General features: G+C 43.9%; 1 protein-coding gene across 1 annotated transcript in view; it reads right to left on the reverse strand.

The window, feature by feature from the left end:
• EPHB1 (EPH receptor B1) overlaps positions 1-25,151 on the reverse strand; it is an 865,486-nt gene that overhangs the window by 237,766 nt on the left and 602,569 nt on the right. The window lies entirely within an intron of this gene.

The following is a 25,151-nucleotide window of genomic DNA, read 5'->3' on the forward strand; positions in this document are numbered from 1 at the left end:
AACTTGCTTGAGCGATTGTTATATAAACAATATATATTGAAGTTACTGGATATCGGCATAACACAACTGACAGTATCTCTTGCCACAGGACCAGCCCTCCCACCCCTGTCACTGCTGCTGAGGGTAACAGTGTAATTTGAATTTGCATTAATCTAATAGGATAGTAGGGCTCATGAGAGCCATAGTCCAACCTACCAATAGGCTGTTGTTTCTCGCACCCACAAAAAAACACATGCAGGATGCAGAAGTCTCAGAGTCATTTGAAAAAGATGGCTCGCTAAATTATTGTCATAGGCCTTCACAAAACCGGCCACCCGCCTCACTCCGCTGAGCCGACAGCAGGCCGCCATTCGGAGCTGTTGTGAGCGAGCTGTGGTAACCACTGCATTATGCAGGCTTCACAGTACACCTAGGGCTTTCTACCTCTGTCCATTCAACCGCAGCCGTGCTTTTACCGCAAACTTTCACATCTGTGCAGTGAAAGCCGCGACCATCGCAGGAGCGAGAAGACGCTTGCAAGATGAATGTGCGAGGAGGACAGGGGCGATGACTCTATCCGCGCGAAGCATGGCAGCACCGAAAACAGGTCGATATGTTTTGTGGAGAGTCATTAAATATGTAATGAGGTTTTTAACTGCGAAACATCTTCTGGCGCATCATTTTTGCTTGTACTTACAATGGAAGCTCAAATGGTGCTTTTCATCAAGATAACGGGTCCTACATCAGCAACATAATGTGGGGAAGACACATGGAGATGGAGGCCACAGAGGCACTTACATGCTGTTGTGATTCCAGAGCCTCATTACCAAAGCTCAATACTACATTTAGTATTTAACTTGCTTTTATAGTATTCCCCCTTACGATCTGTCATTTTTAGTATTTAAAATTATTATTTTGGTGACGACTAGAGGAATACCATGGGTGCATCTTAAACACTGCGTATTTACTAAACAAATACTTGTGTTCTAATCCAGCAGTCATAATTTATTATGCAGAAAATCTGCTGCATTCATCCTACCACTGATAATCGGAATAGTGCTGAAATGTGATGAATATTACAGGAGGACTAAAAACAGTTCTTTCTAGCGCTTTTCTTAGCTCTAATAGTTATTAGGATGGGGTTGTGTCAGATGTGTAGTTTTTTTCCACTCTAAACCGCAGATATTCGCAACTGTTAGTGCAAGTGCCATGGACCAGTATGCAGTCAGGAAGTACAAACCAACCCCCAGGCACAAAAAACACACTAATACCTATACCTGCCATTCTTTCTAGAATGACACAGTGATCTTCAAAGCTTGACTACTGAGCTGACAAGTACCTAAGTTGGGTGCATGTAAAAGCACAGACTGCATAAACCTAATAGTGCAAAAAGAATAGATTGCCAACATTTCGACCTGACATAACAATATCCCTGCTAGAATTGGAATGAGATGTTATTCCCAAATCAAGCCACAATCAATTCTCATATATTTTAGAGCTCGGTTAATTTACTCTTATAACGTTAATCCCAGCGTATTTGGGGCAAATCTCTGAGAGTGGTATTAAGTAGCGATCAGTTTTTGTGAACAGAAATATTTATTTATGGTCAAGATTTTGGTAGGCTTAGTTTCCATTACTTGTTTTGCAAAAGATGTTTTTTCGCCAATGTTTTTGCACTTACCTGCCAAAGTCTTCCCAGGGGACGCCGCAAACGCCAACGCCACTGCCAAGAGTCAGCAGGGCAACAACGTACGCCGCCACTGGCCAAGAGTCAGCTGCATCAATCTCCGCGCCGCCGCCCCGGGACCACAACTCAGGGTAGACTCAGCGGCAGCGCGCACCTCTGGCGACGCGCCCGCACCAGGAGGTGCTTAAAGCCGGCGCAGAGATCCGCTTCGCGGGTCGAGCCGGGCGAAGCCCGGGCCAAGGGTGGGTTCATCTGTGGCCATCCGGGTCCAGGAGGAGGCAGGGCAGGGCCACGCCATATGCATCTGCATCACCCCACCACTTACAAAGGTACTGTGATATTACGGACAACTGCAATGGGGAAGAGGAAATGTATGGAGGGTGCTACAGATGGTACAAGTACCCGGGTGAAAAGGAGAAAATCTGAGAAGGACACTAAAGTACCTAAACATGCGGGAGAGAACTGTGTAATGACACGTATTGAAGAACTCATAGAAGACTGTAGCCTTATTCTCACATCTAAGCCACCGTCAGAGAATATCTCATGTTAGACCAATAGGGATGACGTAATTGATTTATTACAGAAAAATGGTAAACGGGGTGTGACAGTTGTCCCAGGGATGTTCTTGAAGAAAAAGAATAATAACAATATTGACGTAGGTGTTGGGGATGTTCTAAATGATGGGTCAATTAGAGTAGAAACTAGAGTAGACATAGAGGTAGAAAGTTCACCCCCTTGTGTGTATGATCCAATGGTACTGTGCTCAAATAGGTACTCACCTCTTACTGACATTGACTGTTCAAATAAGGAGAATGGGGACCCTTTGAATCAGCCAATTCCATCTAATGCTCTTCAAGGGAAGGGGTTGGAAGCAAGCCCATACACACCTACTACTGGAACCGGGGATTTCTAAGTTATGTAACCTTGTTAATCGTTTATGTAGCTTTATTCATTGCATGCAAGATAAAGTTGACATTTTAACACTTAATGTGCACAAGGCAATCACAAATGTAAACACATGCCCCAATTGCAACCCAGTCCAAGAACAGCCAAGCATTGGTATTGTTGAGAAGCAAAAGGCAATAGCTCTGCACCCAGTATCACAGCAACCTTGGGGTAGTACCCAGACTAAAGTACGCATGCCTCTAAAGTACGCATGCCAGACTAAAGTACGATGCCTTAGGGTAGCTGCGCGCTCTAGAAAACATAAAATCAAATCAAATCAAATCAAACCTCTCGGTAAAGTAGGCAAAGGCATAGCGGTGCCAGCGAAGCCTTTGCTTGTAAAAAACCCTAAACCCAAATCTTCTGATAGACCAGAAAATAATGGGCACACAAAGATCAACGCTAGGCCTATCAATATCCCCAATACTGCCAGGTATACCCCCAAAATTGGTTGGGCAGATGTCCTTCCCTGCCTCGACCTATACCCCCCGATTTATCTAAAGCATATATGGTGAATGTCCCAAAAATAAGCCCAGAGAAGGACCCAGAAACAAAAGATTCCTTGACAAACAAGGCTATTCATTGGATTAGACACACCAGAGGATGTCGATCAGTGATAAGGGAAGATATTCTTAGGGCCACCAGGCTCTCGCATCCAGGACACGGAGCCGACTGTATTGAATTCACATTTAAAAACGCAAACATGGCACAAAATCTGATACTGTTGGAGTTTAGGTCCTGCTCCCATGACCACTCATCCATCCAAATTAGATCCTCACCGCCCCAACAGTGGCTAAAAGAAACGGGAACCCAAACACAGGGGGTAGGTGTGGGTGAGTCATCCGTAGAATATAATGATTGACTAAAGCCAGATGACACTAATTTTAAATAGCATGTCGACACATCATCAATCACCTTAACTGCATCACAGGACACCCCCATAGGAACATCTAGTGTAGTACTGGATTTAGGGGTGTACAATAGGGAGGGTAGCCCCTTACAGTTGAACCCTGATGTAAGTTTGGTGACAGATTTTGACACATTCGGCTCCATCTTGTCATGGAACATTGCAGGGCTGAGTGCCAAGGTGCAAAGCCCAGAGTGGGCTTTGTTTGTCAGTCAGTTTACCATCTGTATATTCCAAGAAATGTGGCTCCTTGAGCCCCAGTATTTTCCAGGGTTCCTAAACTTCAGTGTCACCGCCGAAAGAAGTGACAGAGGACGACCCTCTGGGGGATTAACTATTTGGGTCAAACAGGATTCTGGAATCACTGTCAAGGAGCTTATCTCGAATCAAAAGGATATACAGATTGTGTCCCTTACATTTAATCAGGCAAAACCACTAGACATTTACAATGAATATGCCAGGAGCACAGGGGGGCGGAAGTCTGATACCCTTGCGGTCCTCGATGGCTTAATTGAAAAATTCTCCGCACATTCACGTTTGATTGTTGCAGGAGATTTTAATGTAAACTTTGAATCTTTATCAGGTGGAGATTCTTATCTTGTAAATGACCAAGATAGCCAGTGAGGGGTTCCTAAGCTAGAATTGGACCCAGTGAAAAGGTGGACTGATCTGGTGATCCAGATTAACTCTACCTGTCTAAACAAATGATTAAGGGCGGCGAATGGTAGAACCCCGAAAGATAGGGGGGGTGTTGTCACATTCAAGAGCGGCAACAGAAACAGTAGAATTGATTACATACTAGTCCATCTCGAGTTGTGGCACCATCTGGAGGATATGATGGTTGTTGACCGCCTTGAGAGTGACCACAACCCCCTATGTTTGACTTTTTCTTACTGGGAAGTCCCAACTACAGCAGAGGGCCCAAGCAAAGGAAGCTCTCAGGCTGTCCTTTTGGCAAATGACATGCGCCACTTGAAGTGGGCCAAAGTTACCCAAAACCAGTCAAACATCAACTTTATTTTAATGAATCTACAGCAAGCCACTATCGAATTGAGCCCCTGTGCCAATGCTGAACCTTCTACCCCAGAGAGAGATAATGCAAATAAGGTGCACAAAACCTTTTTCTCACAAATAAAAGGTCTATTTGTTAAACCAAACAACCCAAAACAAATCACGACCGATAAATCTCCAAGGTGGTATAATAAGGAATGTAGGAAGGCACAGCAGGATCTAGGTCAGGCATCAAAACTGGATCCAGTGCCAGTGTTCGTATAGCCAGGAGCGCATATAAAACTGTTATCCAAAAATCAAAGCGCGCCTGGGATGTAAAAAAATGGGAGGAGCTTATGAAGGCTAGTTCTCTTAAGAATTCTAAACAATTTTGGGACTTGTTGAAATGGGGATGTGAAGGCAAACCCCCAAAATTGAGTAGCCCAGGATGATTGGGTAATCCACTTTAGGCCCCAATACGCCAAAGGGCTGGATTTACCCTCAGAACAGGGAGAAGGGATTGCATATACCCCCTGGGCGGAAGAAGCGTTTACTATCATGGATATCCAACAAGCATTGGACTCCATCACACCTGGAAGGGCGCCAGGAATAGATGGTGTCCCGGCTGACATCTTCCTAAACAACAGAGAACTATGGGGAAAGTATATATTACTACTGGCAAACATGATAGCCAGTGGATTCCCAATACCCGAATCCTGGTACGGGGCGGAAATAATCCCTGTTTTCAAAAAAGGCGACAAATCGCTCCCAGGCAGTTATCGCCCGATCAGTCTAATCGATACTATCCAGAAGATCTACGGTAGACTGGTATTAAACAAAGTCCATGAGTGGGAGCGTGAGATGAATATTTTGTCTCACCTTCAAGCAGGATTTAGAGCCTGCATAAGCACAGTCGACCAAGTCCTACATGTTGCCATGCTTCATTGGAAGGCTGTTCAACTGCGGGGAGGTAGCCTGTATGCTGCCTTCATTGATCTGAGGGCAGCCTTTGATCTTGTCCCTCAGTCAAATCTTTGGCTTGTCCTGAATGACGTGGGCATGCCTCCTACTCTTCTTTCCATGATCATTAAACTGCATGAGCACAACTACGCACAGATAAGATGGGGCCCCCCTGGGCATGTCACAAATCAGTTTCCGGTAGAGAGAGTAGTGCGCCAAGGTTGCGTGCTAGCGCCGACCCTCTTCTCCCTCTACATTAATAACGTGGCAAAGGTCTTAATAGAGGCAAACGTTAATGCTCCAATTCTAGCAGGCGCCAAAATACCAATCTTAATGTTTGCCGACGGCTGTCTTATAATTTCCAAGACCCCAAGTGGCTTGCAAAAAGCACTTGGGATCTTCGAAACATTTTGCACTGACCACGGCCTGGAAATTAATGTTTTAAAATCCAAAATCATGTCTTTTAACCAACATAAGTCATATAGGGGGAAGGTGCCGATGAATAAACTACCCCTGGAACAAGTAAAATCGTTTTCATATCTGGGTGTTACCATACAGCATGATCTCCGATGGAATCAACAGATTGACCTAGCCACTCTAAAGCATAGGCAAATCCCAGGGGCACTGACCAGGGAACATGCCAAGTCCTTGACAAAACCGATGCCCCCTGCAATTATGGTCTATAATGCAAAGGCTGAGAGTGCAGCACTTTATGGGGTTGAGATGTGGGGGCTTGGGAACCTAAGCAAGCTAACTGCTTCTGAAAACAGGTTCCTACGCAACCTTATCATGCTGCCGCATAGTACCCCCATGGGCCCAGTTCTTCAAGACCTTGGCATGAAACCAATCGAGATTATTGCAAACCGTGGCCCAGTATTATACTGGAGGCGAATATGGGGAACGCCAGAGCTGAAAATATTCGCCATGGGACTTCTGGACATTATCAAAAGTGACGTCTTTCACCAGATAAAATGGCCCTCTGGAATTAGAGCGGTTCTCAGAGAGCTGGGTCTGGTGGAGACCTGGGAAGACCCAATTAATGCCATATTTCCCTTGAAATAGGCTATTAAGGGATTGTACTGGGAGATGATATCCTTTATGGACTTTAAGGATGAGACCTGTTTCGAGACATTCTGGGACGATATAATGAAGCCACTGGATAGAAAGCTCTTTTTCCAACTGAGACTTGGTAGTATACCTGTCAAAGCTTTCACATACAGATGGTCTAATGGTGGAAGTATCTCTTGTCCATCAGAGCCAAGATCCCAAAGAAACAGTTAGTCATCTACTCTTTGTATGCCCGGCATACTCTGCTCCGCGCAGAGTCTGGTTGCGACCCATGGTAAAATTGTTGGGCACTCGGAGTAGAATTGTGGCTGCTAGAATCATCTGTACAAACCCAAGTCCTGTAATATACATAGCTGTGGCGAAATTTTTAGGATGGGCCTGGATTATCAGAAACAAAAATGTAAAGGGGTAGGTTTTTGATAAATCACCTTCTACCTGAATATTTGATGCATTTTAATATGATGATTTTTTAACATTGTAATGAATTCTGATTTTAAAACTGTTTTAAATTTCTGTAAAAAATGTAACTCTATTTTTATAAACACATTTTTATCTGTAATGCTTTTATGACTATGTCGAATAAAGCTTGTTTGACTGACTGACTGACTTGTTTTGCCAAAGATGTTTTTTAGCCAATGTTTTTTGCATGCCACTATCAGGTTAGTTGCAATATTTATAATCAAAAACACAAACAACAGAGGATAAACACCCTAATTAAAATGAGTTTTCCAGAGAAAAGTATTAACTGTCAGCAGAACTGCATAAAATAGGGTAGTAGCTAAAAGATAAGAAAGCTAAGAAGGCTGGCTCCATGCTCGATTGTCAGAATAACCACCAAATACGTCAGTGATTCTCAGTTAGATAAACTCGATACAAATATATCCCACGTAGATATCCTTAAAACGTGATATAGAGCTGGAACATGTGAACAAATGTGGAACACTTTTGAGATTCCTTGAATGAGAAAGCCGCACTGTTCAACACGTGTCCAGATCCAGGTCGTTTTTTAGAATAATAACAGACTTTACAAATGACATCAATTTAGAATATGCAATACATTTTATACAGATATGCTGAAATTCCGGCATGGATCCAGCCCACCAGGACATATGTTTTATATACCTGAAATAAATTCCGTGCTACGGCAGGCCCCACCCAACTCAATTTTAGAACTCTCATTAAACATTCAATTTGAAATGAAGAACTGAGCAGGAAAGAATATCACACTCATCAGAATAATTTATACCAAAGAACATGTTGTATTAACGATCAGGGTTCTGTGTTAAAAGCAAAATCATGAATCAATTGTTTTCTATATTAATGATGTGGAAATCACAGATTTACATGCTAAAAAAAATTCTGAGTTGAGGAAAAACGTCACAATTTCCTTTTTAAAAATAATAACTTGTATGCCAATTTTCTTTATCCCACTTAGTACAGGGGATAGCCTCCCCCTACGCACGTTCAATTTTGGCAACAAAAGAAACTGTTAACTCAGAAGATGGCAGCAAACAGTGGCAAGCGAAGTTACTTTGGGGCATATTACCAACAACTAGCGATAATTATCGCTATGTTGGTTAAGCGGCGATATTTTTATCGCCGAGCTGCGGGGATTTTTATCGCTTAGGAACTTTGCTATTATCAAGGTTTATCTCCTAAGCGATAAAAATCGGCCAAAATGCATGAATATCGCTGAAAAGTCAGCGATATTCATGCATTACTGAGCTAATGCTCTTAGCCATGTTATCCACCTACCATTGGATAACATGGCTAAGAACTGCTCAGGGGCAGGTGTTAGCTTTTGGAGATATTCGCGCTTAGCACGAATATCTCCAAAAGTTGGTAATAGGAGATAGCGATGTTAGCGACTTTTTCCAGTCGCTAACATCTTGGCACGCCCACTTTGCATGTCATTAGTGATAAATATCACTGACATGCAAAGCGGGGCCCAAGATGGTCGCTATCTCCTACTAGCTGTCGCTAACTGGTGTTAGCGACAGCTAGGTATTAGGGAGATAATTTTATCTTCGCTTTCTTGGCTTTTAAAGCCAAAAAAGCGGAGATAAACCCCCTTGATAATATGCCCCCTTATTCGGTGTCCGGCATGTACATTCCCTTCCTCCATTAACTACCTAGCGCTCCTTAAATGTTGCACATACACACACAACACAAAACTCAGTGTTGGCTCTGTGATGAAGTGCCACTGTAGTACTTAGGCAAGAATTGCTGCCCCCTGCATGCCTGTACAGATCTGCTGGAGGCGATGGAGGTGGTAGCATTCCTGTCCTGCACCGCTTCAATGTTTCTTCCATCTGCAGAGATCAGGGAAGAGTTCAGGAAAAGCCTGGAGAGATGGAGGCTCTTCATCTGCTACTCCCGGAGCCTCAGTGGAGGCACCCATCCTCCCACTGCCTCTCTCGAGTACCTAGTGGCACAGGCAAGATGGGGGAAGATAGGGGTAATGGAAGCTGCCCACCACTGACGTCACAGCAGTGAAAACTATTTATGATTTTCACACCTTCGACGTCTCAGCATGGCTGAGATATCACAGCCTAGAATAAAAGCTACTTGAGTTCCATATTAAAGTTGATAGATCTGTCTGCTATCTATGTACCAAAGAGAACATGTGCATGAAGAAACACACTTTATAGTTCACAGAAACTTGGAGTTGACCTCAAGGCTTCGTGTCACGCAGCCAGAATGATCTAGTGAATCACTGAGTTCTAGAGCTAGCTTACAACAGACTGCGTTTAAATGGTCATAAGAAACTCGGAAGAATAATTCATTTAGAGATTTACGGCCACATGCATCAAAGTGCCCATTTGCGATTTCTTAATTGCGAAAATTAAGGAATCGCAATTAAGAAATCGCAAATTGGTATGCATTAGGAAATCGCAATTTTATTTGCGATTTCTTAATTTTCCTTAATTGCGATTCACAATTTGCGAATCGCATTTAAGGAATCCCTTCCCATTGATTCCTATGGGCCAAAAGGCCCATATGAATGAATGGGAAGACAATCTCAATTTGCGATTCGCAATTAGCTAATCGCAAATTGAGATTGCGATTTCAAGGGTGCAGGGGTGTCCACACCCTGTTGCACCCCTGAAATCAATCTAGGCACATATGTTGTGCACACACATGCCCTAAGGGCATGTGTGTGCACAACATGACAGTTTGAAAAATGCACAAAATAGCATTTTTCTAATTTTTCGCAAATTACCATGAGGTCCAACCTCATGGTAATTTTTTCCTCCTAATTGCGAATTCACAATTTTTTTAAGTGTCGTGCATTGCATTTAAGGAATCGCAAATTGCGATTCCTTAAATGCAATCGCATTTTTAGAAATCGCAAAAAAAAGCGATTTCATGTATTTTTTGTTAATGCATCCCAAATAGTGATTTAGGAATCGCAAACGGCCTAGTTTTGCAATTCGCACCGTTTGCGATTCCTTAATCACTTGATGCATGTGGCCGTTAGAGTAGTATTGACGCTATTCTCTTAAATCAATATGGCATTCAGTGAGTCATGCAACCTTTTCAAAAAGGCGTCTTGCTACCAGGAAGAATAATTTTTACCACTATGTATTGACCATAAGTGCTTAGGGTGAAGGATCCATACGTAAACTGTAATTATGTTTGATTTTTTTTTTTACTTACATAGTATTTGGCTCTCAAGGTGTAAAAAATGCAGCAAGTCCAAAAAGTGTTCCGTATGATCCTGAAAGGAGGGCAGAAGACCAATTGTCTTCAAAAGATGTGTGAGTCCTAGGGAAAGCAAGGTCAGATAAAACCCAGGTTTTCAGGATATGAATGTAAAATACAATTGCATGTTATAAACCTAAATGGAGCACTATTATTTGCTCAGTGGATATTTTTTAAACCCTGTCACGCAGCCAGCAATCCAAGTCCTACGATGGGCACACATTCAGAAGGCAATTTGCTAAGTATGATCCTTCTTGCACATTGTCTCACATTGGAAAGCCAATTATGGAGAGAAATGTAAATCATAATAACAAATGTTGTACTATTCTGTGTTCCCACACTTCTCGCAAGAAAAGGGTAGTTAATTTGAATTGTTGGGCATAGCCGCTGTGACACAACTTTTATCAAAATGCAACATAGTCCAGGGGATTCTAATTTGTGTGGAACCACCAAACTTTTCTTTCCCGCAATACTGTGCAAGCATCAAGCTTTGGCAAAACTTTCCTCACATTTCTGTGACAGAAATTTCCGTAATCTGTGGAATTCACAAACCTTTCCTGCCCATCTTTCCCACTCTTCTCCCTTGTGTGGCTTGCTCTAGTGCCTATGAGACAAAAGGCCCATAATGCATCTTGAAGATGTCAACTTTTCCTTTCCAAAAAATGACATTATTTAGCCCTAGGGGGCGCTGCTATATTTGGGCCCGGACTTGACAGCATCCAGGTAAACCTAGCAAACCCAGACATTTCTGAAAACTAGACACTCAGTGGAGTAAACTTCTGAAATCTGCAAAGATCCGCAAAATTTTGACCACCCATTGTATACACGCTTGTGATAAAAAAAAACGCAACCCACAATCATAGACAGCCAGGGGAGTCCAGGGTTGTCTGACTTCCATGCATACCACAAATTTATCTTACCCACAGTGCTCTGAAAACCTCAAACTTTGTGTAAAGTCATGCATTTTCCTCATATTTTTGTGACAGAGACAATCAGAATCTGTAGGGATCCACAAAATTCCTACCCCGTTCCTCCATTGCCCTGGGACAGGCTTTGGTCCTTGCCCAGGGGGCCGCTCCCCATCCAATAAAAGAAATTATTGGTGTTCGGTAGGCTTTCTATCCCCCTGGGAAAGAAGATTGGGGACAAACACCCCTCTTTAGCCCCAAGGAAGCAGCAGAAAGGCTGTATGCTCCTTCGCGGGTGGGGCCACAGCCCGATGACAGGATGGGACATCTCCACCCCTTTTATTTCCTGCCATGTGATAATCCTGGGTGTCTAGTGGGCTTTCAACCCCGCCTGATGCAGACTGTGGACAAACCATCCAATCTGTCCAGGTGTGAGGCAGATGGACCGTATTAGCCTGAGTTGGGTGAGGGGGAGCTCAAGGAGCCCCTCGCCCGCATAGAATTATTCCTTGGTATCTAGAGAGGTGGATCTATTCTTAGGGTTTGCTCAGCCTTCCAGCGCTACCTCTCCTGTAGAGACTGTGCCTGGGGCCAGAGTTATCCTGCACGGTACATATAAAGAGTGAAAGTCGACCATGCCATAGGAGTGGCTTTCATTCACCCTGTTTTGATGTAACGTTTGTGCGCTGTGTGAACTGGTGTTATAGAAAAATACAAATAATCAATCAAAGTAACCAGCAGCATTTTCTTTTTGTGTGCAACTGTCGACGTGTTAGTGGCAGACAGGGCTGCCTTTAGCGGTGGCGGTGCCCTGTGCGACAATCATTTTCGGCGCCCTCACACCCCATGACAGCCTCCTTGGATGCTCTCATTACCACCGGGAAAAAGTGCCCCTCATCTCGCCAATCATAAGTTATTATTAATCACAGCCTCCTCTGCCCCAGACCAGCGCTCCCTCCACAGGTCAGTGCCCAGTGCAACTGCACCAACCGCACTGCCCTAAAGCCGGCCCTGCTGGCAGATGCACTGTAAAGGTAGTGCAACCATCAGGAATGTGTCAATGGGCGTGTTAGAAATGGAGTATCTAGTTGGCAGTGGTTTGCACCCTGTACACGTAGGGACCCTCACTTTAGTGGGAGTAAGTAAGGTCCGCACCCAAGATAATCCCTGCTCACCCCCTTGGTGGCTTGTCACAGAGCAGCCAGGCTTATCCCAGAGACGATGTGTAAAGTATTTGCATACACACACACACACACACGCACACGCACACACACACACACACACAGTAACGCAGTGAAAACACCAGAAAATGACTCCACAGAATAATTTAGAATAATAGCAAAATGAATTTTCAGAGATTAAATAAAGTTCAGCTTTTAAAAATCAATGGTTGCACTTGATCTGGACAAAGGACATTATATGCATCAAAAATCAAAGACGATGTGATGTGCAGGGGAGGGGAGGCTGTGAAAAAGCAGGCAATTTGTTGGTTCCTTACTGCTACAGGGGAGGTGAGGAGTCGGTTCCTTACTGCTAAGCAGGGGAGGTGATGCATCAGCTTCTTACTGTTGCAGGAAAGGTGATGCAGTGTTTTTGGACACGCAGCCTCGGTTCCTGAATGCAGTGTGGTGTCGATGAAGGAAATGGATTCCAGGGATGATGCGTCAATGATACACCAACAGTCAAATCGTGCAGCGTCAATTCAACAGCGTTGAAGCAGGAGCTGCATCGGCGTTGGGCGATGCGTCATGGATTTCGGTGATGCAGTGCTAAAGACTCACGCAGTGACAGTTCTTCGGGGGCACTGTGACGAATAGCTGAGGCCTGCATTGTAAGCCATGGTCATGGCGTTCAGCAGGAATCATCCTCAGGTGCAGATAGCGGCAATGCGTCAAGTTTTGGCGGTGCTGAGCCAATTTCGAACAACGATTGGAGTCGATGTGTGGAGTTTCTTCTTGGAATCACTAGAACTCACTTCCAAGGCCCCAGGAATTGGATTTGGCAATACTTGGCAAGACCTAACTCTCAGCAAGAGAGCCCAGGTGCGGGTAGGTGAAGTCTCTGATGGCCCTGAGACTTCTTAATAGGAGACAAACTCAAGTCAAGCCCTTGGAGAATCTTGAAAGCAGGATGAAGAAAGCAAAGTCCAGTCCCTTCAGTCTCAGGGCAGAAGCAGCAGACCAGCACAGCAAAGCAAACAGAAAAGTGGCAGCCTATCCTGACAGCAATCTAGATATTTTTCCTGTCAGAATGTCCTCACCCCAGAAGTGTTCTGTGTATATGGTGTGAGAGGTCCAGTATACTCTTTTGAGCCTTTGAAGTAGGTACAATTCAAAGGAATGTCTTTGTAGTGCACAGGACCCTGCCTTTCCCTGCCTGGCTCCAGACACACTACAGGGGGTGGAGACTGTTCTGTGTGAGGACAGGCACAGCCCTATTCAGGTGCAAATGTCAGCTCCTCCCACCACTCTAGCTCCGGAAGGCTCATAAGCTGGGTGATGGGCCATCAGGATATGCAGGGCACACCTCGGTTCCCATTGTGTGTGGCTGTCTAGCATGAATTCACAAGGTGCAATAGTCATCCAGCCCAGACGTGCTTTCTAGAGTCCGCCAGAGGTACAGAAGGGTGAAGGTAAGAAAATGCCAACTTCTAAGTGTGGCATTTTCAGACCTGCAATTTAAAACCCAACCTCACTAAAAGGTGTATTGTTAGATTGTGAGTGCAGAGACACCAAACTCCAATTTTCTATCTGCTCCCAATTGGAAGATACACATGTAAGATGTTACAAGGCAACTATAATGCTATCCTACGGGAGAGATAGGCCTTGCTGTAGTAAAAAAACAAACAGCATTTTTTCACTACCAGAACATGTCAAACTCACAAGTACATGTCCCACCTTTTAAATACATGACACCCTGCCCATGGGGCTACCTAGGGCCTACCATAGGGGTGCCTTACATATAATAAAAAGAAAGATTTGGGCCTAGCACCTAAGTGAACATTCCAGGTTGAAATGGCTGTTTAAAAACTACACCTGCAGGCTCTGCAGTGGCAGGCATGAGACGTTTGAAGGGCTACTGAGTGGTTGGCACAATCGGTGCTACAGTCCCACCAGGAGTATTTAATTTACAGGCCTTGTTTACATACATTGCACATTACTAGGGCCTTATTAGTCAATCAAATATGCCAATCACGGAGACATCAAATGCCATAACATTTTAGACACAGAGCACATGCACTTTAGCACTGGTCAGAAGTGGTAAAGGGCCCAGATTCCAAAAACCAGCAAAATCAAAGATCATCATACAGTTAAAATCAGGAGGCAGATGCAAAAAGACAGGGGGAACCACCCCCAAAAGATGCCAGGTCTAACAGGAGGGATATAAGTTTGATGGATCAGCCACAAATTGACGGTGATCCCACCCCACCGAACTCATGGTTCCCCAGTCATTTTAGTGAGGGGATACTGCTGCCTTTGCACGGGTTGAGTCTAAGCCAGCTCCACCTGTGGAAGACCTTTACCTAGCAGCCTTTAAGCCACAGGCTGTAAGGTCACAGTGGAGTAGCCCAACCTATTCAGGGCTGGGAAATAACACAATGGTCTAGAGTATGGTGCTTATGAATTTGTCAAACCGATAATAGTTGTGGGTTTGGGGCAGGTTGAAAGGTAATTTGGCGGTGGCGTCTTTCAGGAGCAAAGGTAAGCGGACATTCGGAAGGCAACTGGAGTTAGAATGCGTGATTAAATATCGACTGTGGCAATAGATGCCAAATGTTTAAATAGTATCGGGTCAGACTTTCTAGTACAGGCGTATATTCATGCCTCAATCCACATATGCTAGCGATAGCCTGGTTGCTTTTATCAGGAGACCAGAGCCTGAGATAAATCACTGAAAAGTGACCGCCGCCACTAAACGTAAAATCAGCTATAAGAACCTTGTGTGGGTAGAAGATGCACTACCGTAATCGGTCTGCTAAAACAACGTGATTACTTTGATTATATATTCATACTCCGTTTTTAAATTTGTCAAATATCGGAGTACTTATACTTGTCAGAATTACTTAACCTTATTCAGGCAAAATCGTAGATTAACTCCTCCTACCGTGTTTCTATCTTCTTTCTGAAAGCAATATAGAGATGCCGTCAATAAATTGTTGAGACAAAGAAGTGACCTGAAGATCGCTAATGGATAATTTATGAATTGTTACCTCTTCACACAAGGTTAGTTTTTTACTTACCACGATGTTTTACAATAACCACACATAGACATAATGAGACTAAGCTTTTCTTATACTCCTTTCAGAAACCTACTCGTATCAAAATTAACTAGCGAAACGAAGAAATGCAGTTGACTACATTTTGAGTGAATTATATCGATTGTCATTGAAGAGTTTTATGAGGGTAAGTCGTCTTTCCATAAATAAAATGTAACTCCAACAAAAACCATAGAGTTACAGGGACAGAAATATATATATTTTATTTGCAGGATCCCTTATCCGTAAACAGACTGACAATCGAATTTAAGATTCTTCATACTCGTTCTATCAGGGTAAGAACACATTTGTCTCGCCCCCTTTTTGAGATTAATATAGGATGTCCCTGTCCATTTTGGAATAACAGAAATCAGAAACTTAAGGTGTATATATAAAAGGCTAATTTATGTGAGACCTAACAATGGTTCCTCTTTGCATTAGAATTAGTGACATTACATTTAACCTTCTCAGTAATATGATTCAAAGACTCATTAGACATATGATTAGCCTCTTTTCTTTTCTGCTCTCCAACTTCTTTCACGTTGTTTCTTTAGACTCTAATCCATGAACTCTTAAAGGTAAGCCTCATTCAACTGAAAAATGAGGGAGGCTCTAGTGCTGTTTTGTACCCTAGATAGAGCAATTACAAAAGACATCAAATGCGTATTTAAATTGTGATGAATTATGTTCCGTGAGTTCCACACAAGGTGATCAAGGACAACAACAAAATTGTATGAACTTTGTACTTCATGATAATTTATGTTTAGAGAGTACCTCAGATTCATGATATGTTATTTATTATTAAAGATATCCATACAGAGCCTATAAATTATTGGAAAGAGCGTCTGTTCTGCTTAAGGTCCTGAGGAAGGTGGTCCCATTCCACCGAAACACGTCGACCTTGCCTAATAGATCACATAACAACTTGTGACCCCTCAGACACAGAATAAAGAATGAATGTAGAGTGTATGAGGGTGTATGCATGAGAGACCTGTGAGAGTGTACTTGACTTGTTTTCTCTGTATGGTATCTGTACTTTTTATTACTCACTGATGATTTATATGTCCTTTTTGATAAAATAATTGTTATGAAATTAAGAAATACTGTGAAAAATATAATCTCTCTGAAAAGAAAACATAAAAAAGAAATAAAGTATAAAAATATGACAACATTTAATGTTGTCACCTTGTGTTGAAGGTCTTTGATGAAAGCATAAGAATTTTCAAGTGTAAAATAATTTAGGTCATGAGGGAATTTCTTTCTATTGTATTATTGCCTCCTGGTGGCTCCAACTAGGGTTGCCCGCTGCCAGTGATTTTGCTTTAAACAATCTAAATGGCAGGAGAATACTCTGGCCAGTCTCAGTTTTCCCTCTTCAGATGATGGTTTTCCAGTTTATGATCCATCAAATTGTTAAACCGCTGCAGAATAGTAATTTTTACCTGTTTTGAAATGTACATATCATGTATCAAGCTGTGCGGACTGTGTACTGCTTGATGATTTAACGATGCACCCCAAAATATTTATAACAAAAAGTTATAAAATCAAATGTAAGTTTAAAATAAATGTAATATCTTAACCGTGCTGAGTTAAAAAAGCTAATGCAACTTTGAAATCAGCTTTTTGGCCGGGTCTATTTCCCCCCATTTAATGGTAGGAGGGAACAAGGTATAGAAATTCACAAAAATAGAGACAAACAATGTAATTTTCTTGTGCTTAATTTTTGGGATTTTCTAAAATTCTGTGTTTTAGTAAAGAGTATAGATACCAGTATTAACAGTATTATAAATAGGGCTCCCGGTTTCATGGTATTTATTTTTTTGACATTTCCGTCTGTATTCATCCATATTTATTATGGGTTTTGTGAAAAAAATGAAGCTGAACCTGGCATATTTCCACATTTATTTAACCAATAAATATGCAGTCATGCTTGAATGCCTGCCAGTTTTCAGTGATATGTGCACTCGCAGAAAATTAATGACTGCACTTATATGAAAATATGCACATTTCAGTATCAGCCTTGTGCATATCTACTGCTGTTTAAGCCTCTTTAGTTCAAGTTCAGTAATTTGTATAGCGCGCTACTCACCCAGAGGGTCTCAAGGGGCTTGAGTGAGGGTGGGTGCTTTAGTGCATCATTTATCTAATAGCCAGGTTTTTAGCTGCTTTCTGAAGGAGAGGTGGTTCTGTATGAGGCGGAGGTGGGTGGGGAGGGAATTCCAGGTTTTGGCCGCTAAATAGGAGAAAGATCTTCCTCCCATGGTGGATCTATTGATGCGCGGGATTGTGGCGAGGGCTTGATTGGATGAACGTAGTTGGTGGGTGTGTAGAAGGATAGTCGTTTGTTGAGGCATTCTGGTCCTAGGGCATAGAGAGCCTTGTGTGCGTGGGTGAGGAGGCGAAACGTTATTCTGTTGTTGACGGGAAGCCAGTGGAGATCTTTCAGATGACCGGAAATGTGAGCTTGACGGGGGATTTCCAGTATGAGTCTGGCTGAGGCGTTTTGGATGCTCTGGAGTTTTTTCTGTAGTTTGGCTATCAATCCACACAGTTATTGGTCTGGCAGTCAAGGTAAAGTAAATTTAGAATCACTCAAAAAGCACCCAATTTCCATTTTTATCCACATTTAAAAATAAATACAGACAAGAAAATAAATAGTTGTCTGTCTGTATTTATCTGTAAAAATCAGTAAAAACGGAAAACAGGAAGCATTATTTATAAACTTTATAAACCAAGTATTTGCAAAGTCAATAGGCCTGAATTTAAATTTCTAACGATTGCATCGTTGCCACATTAGAGTGAGACACAGGACAGAGCAAAACGGAGAGGGCTACAGCTGCAAATAGTCCCCTCACTGTTCAATGAAAACAATGGAATAGGGGTGGAAGGCTACACTCAAACAGCATTAGAGAAATCTGGACAACTCAGATGGCAAAGACACCCAACCGTGAGCTGAGGGTGGTATCTTTCATTGGGCTGATGGGTAACATGCAGAATGCTTCTTCCTCCTCCTAGTGTAATCGGCCTCTGCCTTTCTGGTAACTGTTTATAATAAACAGGCCAGACCTATATCATCTGATGTAACATCTCCGGAATGGGAGGCCTATATCCTTCATTATTGGCCTGTCTAGCTTATTAAGAATAAGAATTCCCAGAAGGCAGTTGCCAGTCATTAAGTCATACAATTAAAATGTGTACACAATTATGTGACAAACCAATATACCACTCCTCCTAAGAGTGCCTAACAACTGCTGATCTACACACAGGGCTTGCCAGTGGGAGTAACCAACACCAAAACCTTTGCCTACTGCAGTAATTTGTCAGATCCCATGTCCAAAGGCTATGACATAGTGTAATAACAATCTACCCTTAAATGTCTGTTGGATTTAACATATACCTTTTTACAATAAATAAGTCACCCTAACTGCCTTTGCATTAACTTTTCATATTAAACAAACCAGCCTATAGCCTTGATCGTGGCTTGTCAATGTAACTGACTCGGTCCTGCATAAGTTTTCATACGGATCAAAAAGTGCAGTAGAAGCACTCTTTTTCAAGAAAAGCGCAGGACGCCTGCCTGATCAAATGCGCTACTCAAGGGCATCAGAATGTGGGTGGAGACCAGCCAGCTCTCATTAGTGCTTCTTGAAGCTCTATTTCCTGATGGTTACATAAATTTGAGGGATGCGCTGTAAAGCCAGGAATAAAAAAAATCTAATTTGGCATGCGGCAGGGAGGTGAAGCAGGCCCTCAAAAAGAGCACCTTATCTACTGACCCTGCTGAAGTGACACCCCAGGCACAGCTTCCAGCTGCAGCGGTATCATCAATATCTGGGCTGCACAAGGGCCTCACGTCTTCCTGCAGTCTCTGGCGGCAGCCGCCTGTCCACCACTGTCGCGAAAAGGAGACTAAAGATGAAATGTCACATCTGAAAAATTACAGTGTGATATGGCTGCTCTGGGGTGACAGGGAATTTCCTGAGCCTGTAAGCATTTCCTGAGGCAGACGAAGAGGGGTGAAAGAAATAAACCACCAGCGACAGTGATATCATCACCCTCACAGGAAATTATGGACATGCAGCAAGTCCCAGTCACGAGGGCACTCTGGTTGAGGCTCTTCTGCTACTGTGACAGAGGACTGTGACAGCTAGGCGAGTCTCCAGAGTAAATCAAGGCGTCTCTTCCGCTGTACGACGGAGTCTGGTCTGAAACTAGAGACGGAGTATCTCAATAAAGGGGACTCATTCTATAGTGTTATCCATTGTTATTGTGGAATTATATCTCCTGTTGTAGTGATTTGTGTCTGTTATTGTTTCCCCTTTTAAATAACTGAGATTAATTTAGCCTGTCCTGTTACTGAGTTACACAAATAATAAAGGCACAACTCTGGGAACCAGGGTCAGTGAATACAAAACAAAAAACTGGTTCCCTGAGGGAAGCTTCATGCCTTAACCTCCTAGGCAAAATAATTCAATTTCAGAATCAATCTGTATGAATTAAACAGATAAATTAATTCAATATATCATATGGCATTACAGGTGATCCATGTACTATACAGGGAAAGCGAAAAATGACATCAGTAATGAAGACGTGCATTGCTGCTGTACAAAAAAATATATATATATATAAATACAGTTCTTATGTACATTGATATCTAAGGGCTGATCAAAAAGATAAATCTTGGCAAGACTCCAAATGAGAACACATAGTGATTATCATGATCAATTATCAGTCCACAAGTTTAATTGTCTACGTTTCAACCTTGTTGAAAGCAATTTGTCAGGGTCATCATCAGGAAGAAAGACACAATGGTAGCGACTAGATTGGGGATATATCCGCAATGAAGAGAAGAAATCAAGTTAAAGTTGAAGAATCCCTGGGGAAAGAACTGACACATCTTCCTCAGTGATGTCACTTTTCACTTTCACTGCGTCGTATATGGAGCACCTATAATGCAATGTGATATAGATTGAGTCTAAATTTGAATTATTTTGCCTAGGAGGTTTAGGCTTGAATCTTTACCTGCAGGGAACTGCTGCTACTGAGCTAGCATCTCTCTTTTCACAATGATTCACATTCACATGTTACACAAAATGAGTCTCGCCTGCTACAGTGATAATCTCTTCTGGTACAGGCATCTTCTGTTATGTTATTGAACCATTGTTTTATTAACTCAGTCTCTTGTTCTTGTGATGAGGTCTGTCCTCTCTTGTGAGGGTCCCTCACTTGTGTGATCGTTGTCTGACTCTTGGATAAATCAACGTTTATTCAAGAGGGTGAAACACAATGGAAGATCACTGGGTGTCCAGGGACCTAAACTACGGAATGCCCTCATTTTTTATTTTTTTGCAGAGTTTTATATAGCGCGAACTAGACCCGAACCAAATGAGGTATCAGAGCGCTTTACATATCACCGGTTACGTTGCATGAGGACACACATTCATTTTAGGCACGGGGAGATTAAGTGATTTGCCCAGAATCACAGGAGGTTTTTGGCGTTGTTACCGAGACTCAAACCCAGATCCCCAGGTCCGAGTTTGGTAACCCCTATACAAATTTACATTAAACTGAACTTAACGTAGAATAATGTTCACCATGGAGCAATGTCAAGCATGATTAACCGCCCACACATCTAGTATCTAACTGTCCCACTCTGTCATTCTGTATGCAGGGGTGTAGCTTCAGGGAGGATGTTTGGGGTGTCCCACCTACCTATTAAATGTTTCCTCTAATACGTCGTTGGGTTTAGGTGCTTGCAGCAGAGTATGGCGAGTTCTCTGTGGGATTTCACAGGGGATTTTTATACACACACACACACACACACATGCTGACAAAAACAGACACTGTCTCTCTTTTTCCCTCTATAGGTTTTGAAGGTCTTCAAGAAGGTTGGTAATTTTAAAAAAGTCTGCTTCCAACTTAGTAACACTAACAATTCCCACTCCTCCCGCTTTCCACTGCCGCTGAATCCCCTTCATGCCCTAGTTGTATGCTCAGTGGAGGGTTGCACCTGGCTGGGTTTCTACCGGGGCCACAGCTACTTTAATGCCCTGGTCCATACAAACAAAATCATCTAAAGCTGGTATTTTTAGCCCTCACCTGTACATACTTCAAACAGCAAATCTAAAGAGGAACCACTGTTAAATGTGGTCTGGAGCTGCCTTAACGATCAGTGGCTGATAATTAACACAAACAAAGGCAGAGAAGTCATGTTACAAATGAATGCATTCGATTTTGTTTAAAGACCTATTCAGTATAATGTCCGGACCTTTACGCCTCTTAAAACATCAACAAATGGCCAGCATTATTTCTCTTGGAAAGATGGAACCCCAGATCAGTGTATAAAGTGAACAACTCTGTGTGGATAATGAAAGTCATCCGAAAAAAGAGATCATGCATGGAGACTACTACAAGAACAGCGACAGAGGTATACAACTCAGTAGGACAGAAACGGCAAACGCTGAAGTATATTTCCTTTCCTATAAATACTACAGGACTAACTCCCTGTCGCAATTGGGTAGGGAAACGAATGGTTGATTTTGATAGAGTTCATAATGTATTCAATATAGAAATATATAAAATGGAGTATTTTTTGAAAATCAACACTGCTTCAGGGTTGGCAGCGTCCCCTGGCCTTCAAAGCCCTTGTGGCTTTCCCTGTGATGGTCACACACACTGCAGCTCCCTTCTCTGGCAGCAGCGCAAGTTTCACAGAGCCCAGATCCACACTGACCAGCAGTCACTCCAGCACTATCAGCACCTCATGGATGGGCTGCACAGACGCCGACTGTTAGAAATGGGAGTTCTGGTTGGCTAGGGCTGGCGCCTAAGCCAGGCAGAAACCTCCACTCTAGTCAGGGTAAGGGAGTTACACGCTGAAGTTAACCCCTGCTCACCCCCTTGGGAGCTTGGCACGAACAGTCACGCTTATCCCAGAGGCAATGCGTAAAGAGTTTGCACAGCACACTCACACAGCAGCGACACACAAGGCACACCTCGAAAGAAACTCCATACAAGGTTATATAAAAAATAGCCTTTGTATTACTCATGAAATACATTAGAACGCCATCACATATATACACGGTGCCACCTGGCACTAGGTATTTCTTTACAGGGATTATATACACGACAGGGCCAATCGGGCCACTGTCACATCGTCACATACCTCACAAGTAGTGAAAACAACCAATAACTACTGATAACAGTGCACTTAGCACGAATGCATTAGGCATGAACAACATAGTTAACGATAGTGCAGTATAACACCACAGCCCATCCTACTACCCACCATAGCATAAGCACTTTCAGCAAACATAATAATCACACTAGGCCCACCTTAGGCCTATACCTCATCAGCAGGGCATGGTACATTAGGTAAATACAGCACATTATGGCACATATACCATAGTAACATAATGCCCAGCAGTGTGCCTTAGAAACATTTGCAGTGGTGTATACATCATGAATGCCTCTTGCCTCTCTTAGGCATAAAACTACACATGAGGTAATGCATACACCACATCATCCTCAGTGCAATACCATGCACACTGGTAGGCTTGTAAATATCACTAAAGGTGCACCCCCAATCGGCGTGACACCGGCGCTCTCTCCTAAGGGGTTCGGTGTCTGGGGGATAGGCTTTTGGGACACGTGCCCGCCTAACTCCTACCAGATGGCAATTCTTGCCCTTGGGGCCTCCGCCGAGTTCTCACCCCATTCAGGGACACTGTGCAATGAGCAAAAGGGTATGGGTGCTATTCCCCCAACCTCAGCAAAAAAATGCCCCTGATGTGCCTCTTGCAAAGGCAGCTGCCCACTACCACTCGGGACAGCTGCTCTATTTGGCCCAACTAGTGCTCCCGACAGGTTCACACTGGGACCGTGGCCTGCTGAAGTGGGCTCTGCTGTTGGCAGTGCCCTGCCAACCTCTGTCAACACGAATTCACCGGGGCCTCCCTTCCAGGACAGTCCTGCCTGTGAGGTTCTTTTGCTTCCCCTATGCCTCTGGTAACGCACCCGGGCGGCCGGACTTCCCTTGCTGGGGGGACAGGCTGGCTTCTCCTTGCTGTGGGAGGCTCCGGCTCTTGCTCTCCTACCGGATCTGCCCCGAGGCAGGCACAGAGTTTGCCTGACTTCTGGTTTTCTGATTCACAGGTTGTCCCTCCTTGGACAGGTAGGAGAGGTGGGAGGCCGCAGCATGTAGCCCGTGAGGCTATCATCCAACTTCTAGCAGCCCTGTGAGCCTGTAAGGCTCCGCTTTCCTCTGGCCACCAGCCCGTCAACAACAGGCCCAGCAGACACGCGGGGCTCTCCCCTTACATATGGAAACCCTGCCCACAGTCAGGCTAAGTCTCCGCCTGACTTCCTGTTCTTCAGATTTCAAGGAGCAAAGTCTCCATTGGGCCCCTCTTCCTTGGCACTATGAATGACCATGGCAAAAGCACCCACCATGCGCTTCCACTGCGGTCCTAGTTCCATGGAAATTGAAGCACTCAGAATGCGCTGGTGTACATGAGCCCACGTCCAGAGCAAGGAACAGAGCACACAGTGCTCGGCCAGTCTCACCCCGGCAGATACCACCAGACAACAAGCAGCACTTCTGTACGCTGCTACTGGCGACCCAGCAGCATCCAGCTGGTCTATAGCACAAAAGACCTGGCAGCACCCTTTCCAGGGCAAGGGTGCTTAGCCCTCACAATGCAGCTCAATCAGCCCAGGCAGGCCAGCAAAACCGGGGCTCTTCCGCAGGGCAGCAGCTTCACTCCCACAAGTAGGGAGCCCAAGATGGCAGTTCCTCCTGGCAGTCCAGCAGCCTACCGGCTGCCAGTAGCACCAAGCAGCATTCACAACATGGGGTCTCATTTGTCTTTGTTTCCAGCGATCTGCGCCCAGTAACCCAGTTCTGGGGGGCACTCCAACATTTCTATACAGTGCTCAAACACACTCATTGTTAGGTTAGGCTCTGACCCCAGACACACCACAGGGGGGCGGAGCCAGTATTGTACAAGGCAGGCACAGACCTATTCAAGGTCAGGAGCTGCTCCTCCCACTACTTCAGAATGCAGATCTGCCTATTCAGCCTAACGCTGACTCACCCAGCCCCTCTGGATCCACGGCACATCCCCAGCCCCTGTCACTCCAGAGCGAGACATGCAATACAAATCAGGCAGGCACAAAGACACATAGCACACAGAAATGGCAACTTCTAAAAGTGGCATTTCTAAAATAGTGATAATAAATCTGCGCACACCATTACGCAACATTTATTACCACTATTCAAAACATACCAAACTTGATCCTGCTACTCCTCTCAGGTCAGGAATTACCACTGACACACTTATCAGGGAACCCCCGATGCATTCCTATGAGAGGGCAGCCTCACAGTAGTGAGAAACCAAAATGGCTGTTTGTCACTACCAGGACATGACACACAGTTAAGGCACATGTCCTACCTTTTACCTATATTGCACCCTAGACCTTAGCGCTAGCTAGGGACTACCTTGGGGGTGACTGATATGCGGTAAAAGTTGATTCACAGACATCGCACCCACTTTATGTGCCACGTCATAGCGGCAGTAAACTGCGGGTGCAGGCCCTGCAATGGCAGATGCCCGAGACAGGTTTCAAAGGCTACTTTGGTGGGTGGCGCAATCAGAGCTGCAGGCCCACCCGTAGCATTTCATTTACTGACCCTGGGTATCTGGGATACCGCTTAACAAGGGACTTACAGGTAGATTAAATTAGCCA

Source organism: Lissotriton vulgaris, chromosome 11, assembly GCF_964263255.1.
Source record: "Lissotriton vulgaris chromosome 11, aLisVul1.2, whole genome shotgun sequence".
Taxonomy (NCBI): domain Eukaryota; kingdom Metazoa; phylum Chordata; class Amphibia; order Caudata; family Salamandridae; genus Lissotriton; species Lissotriton vulgaris.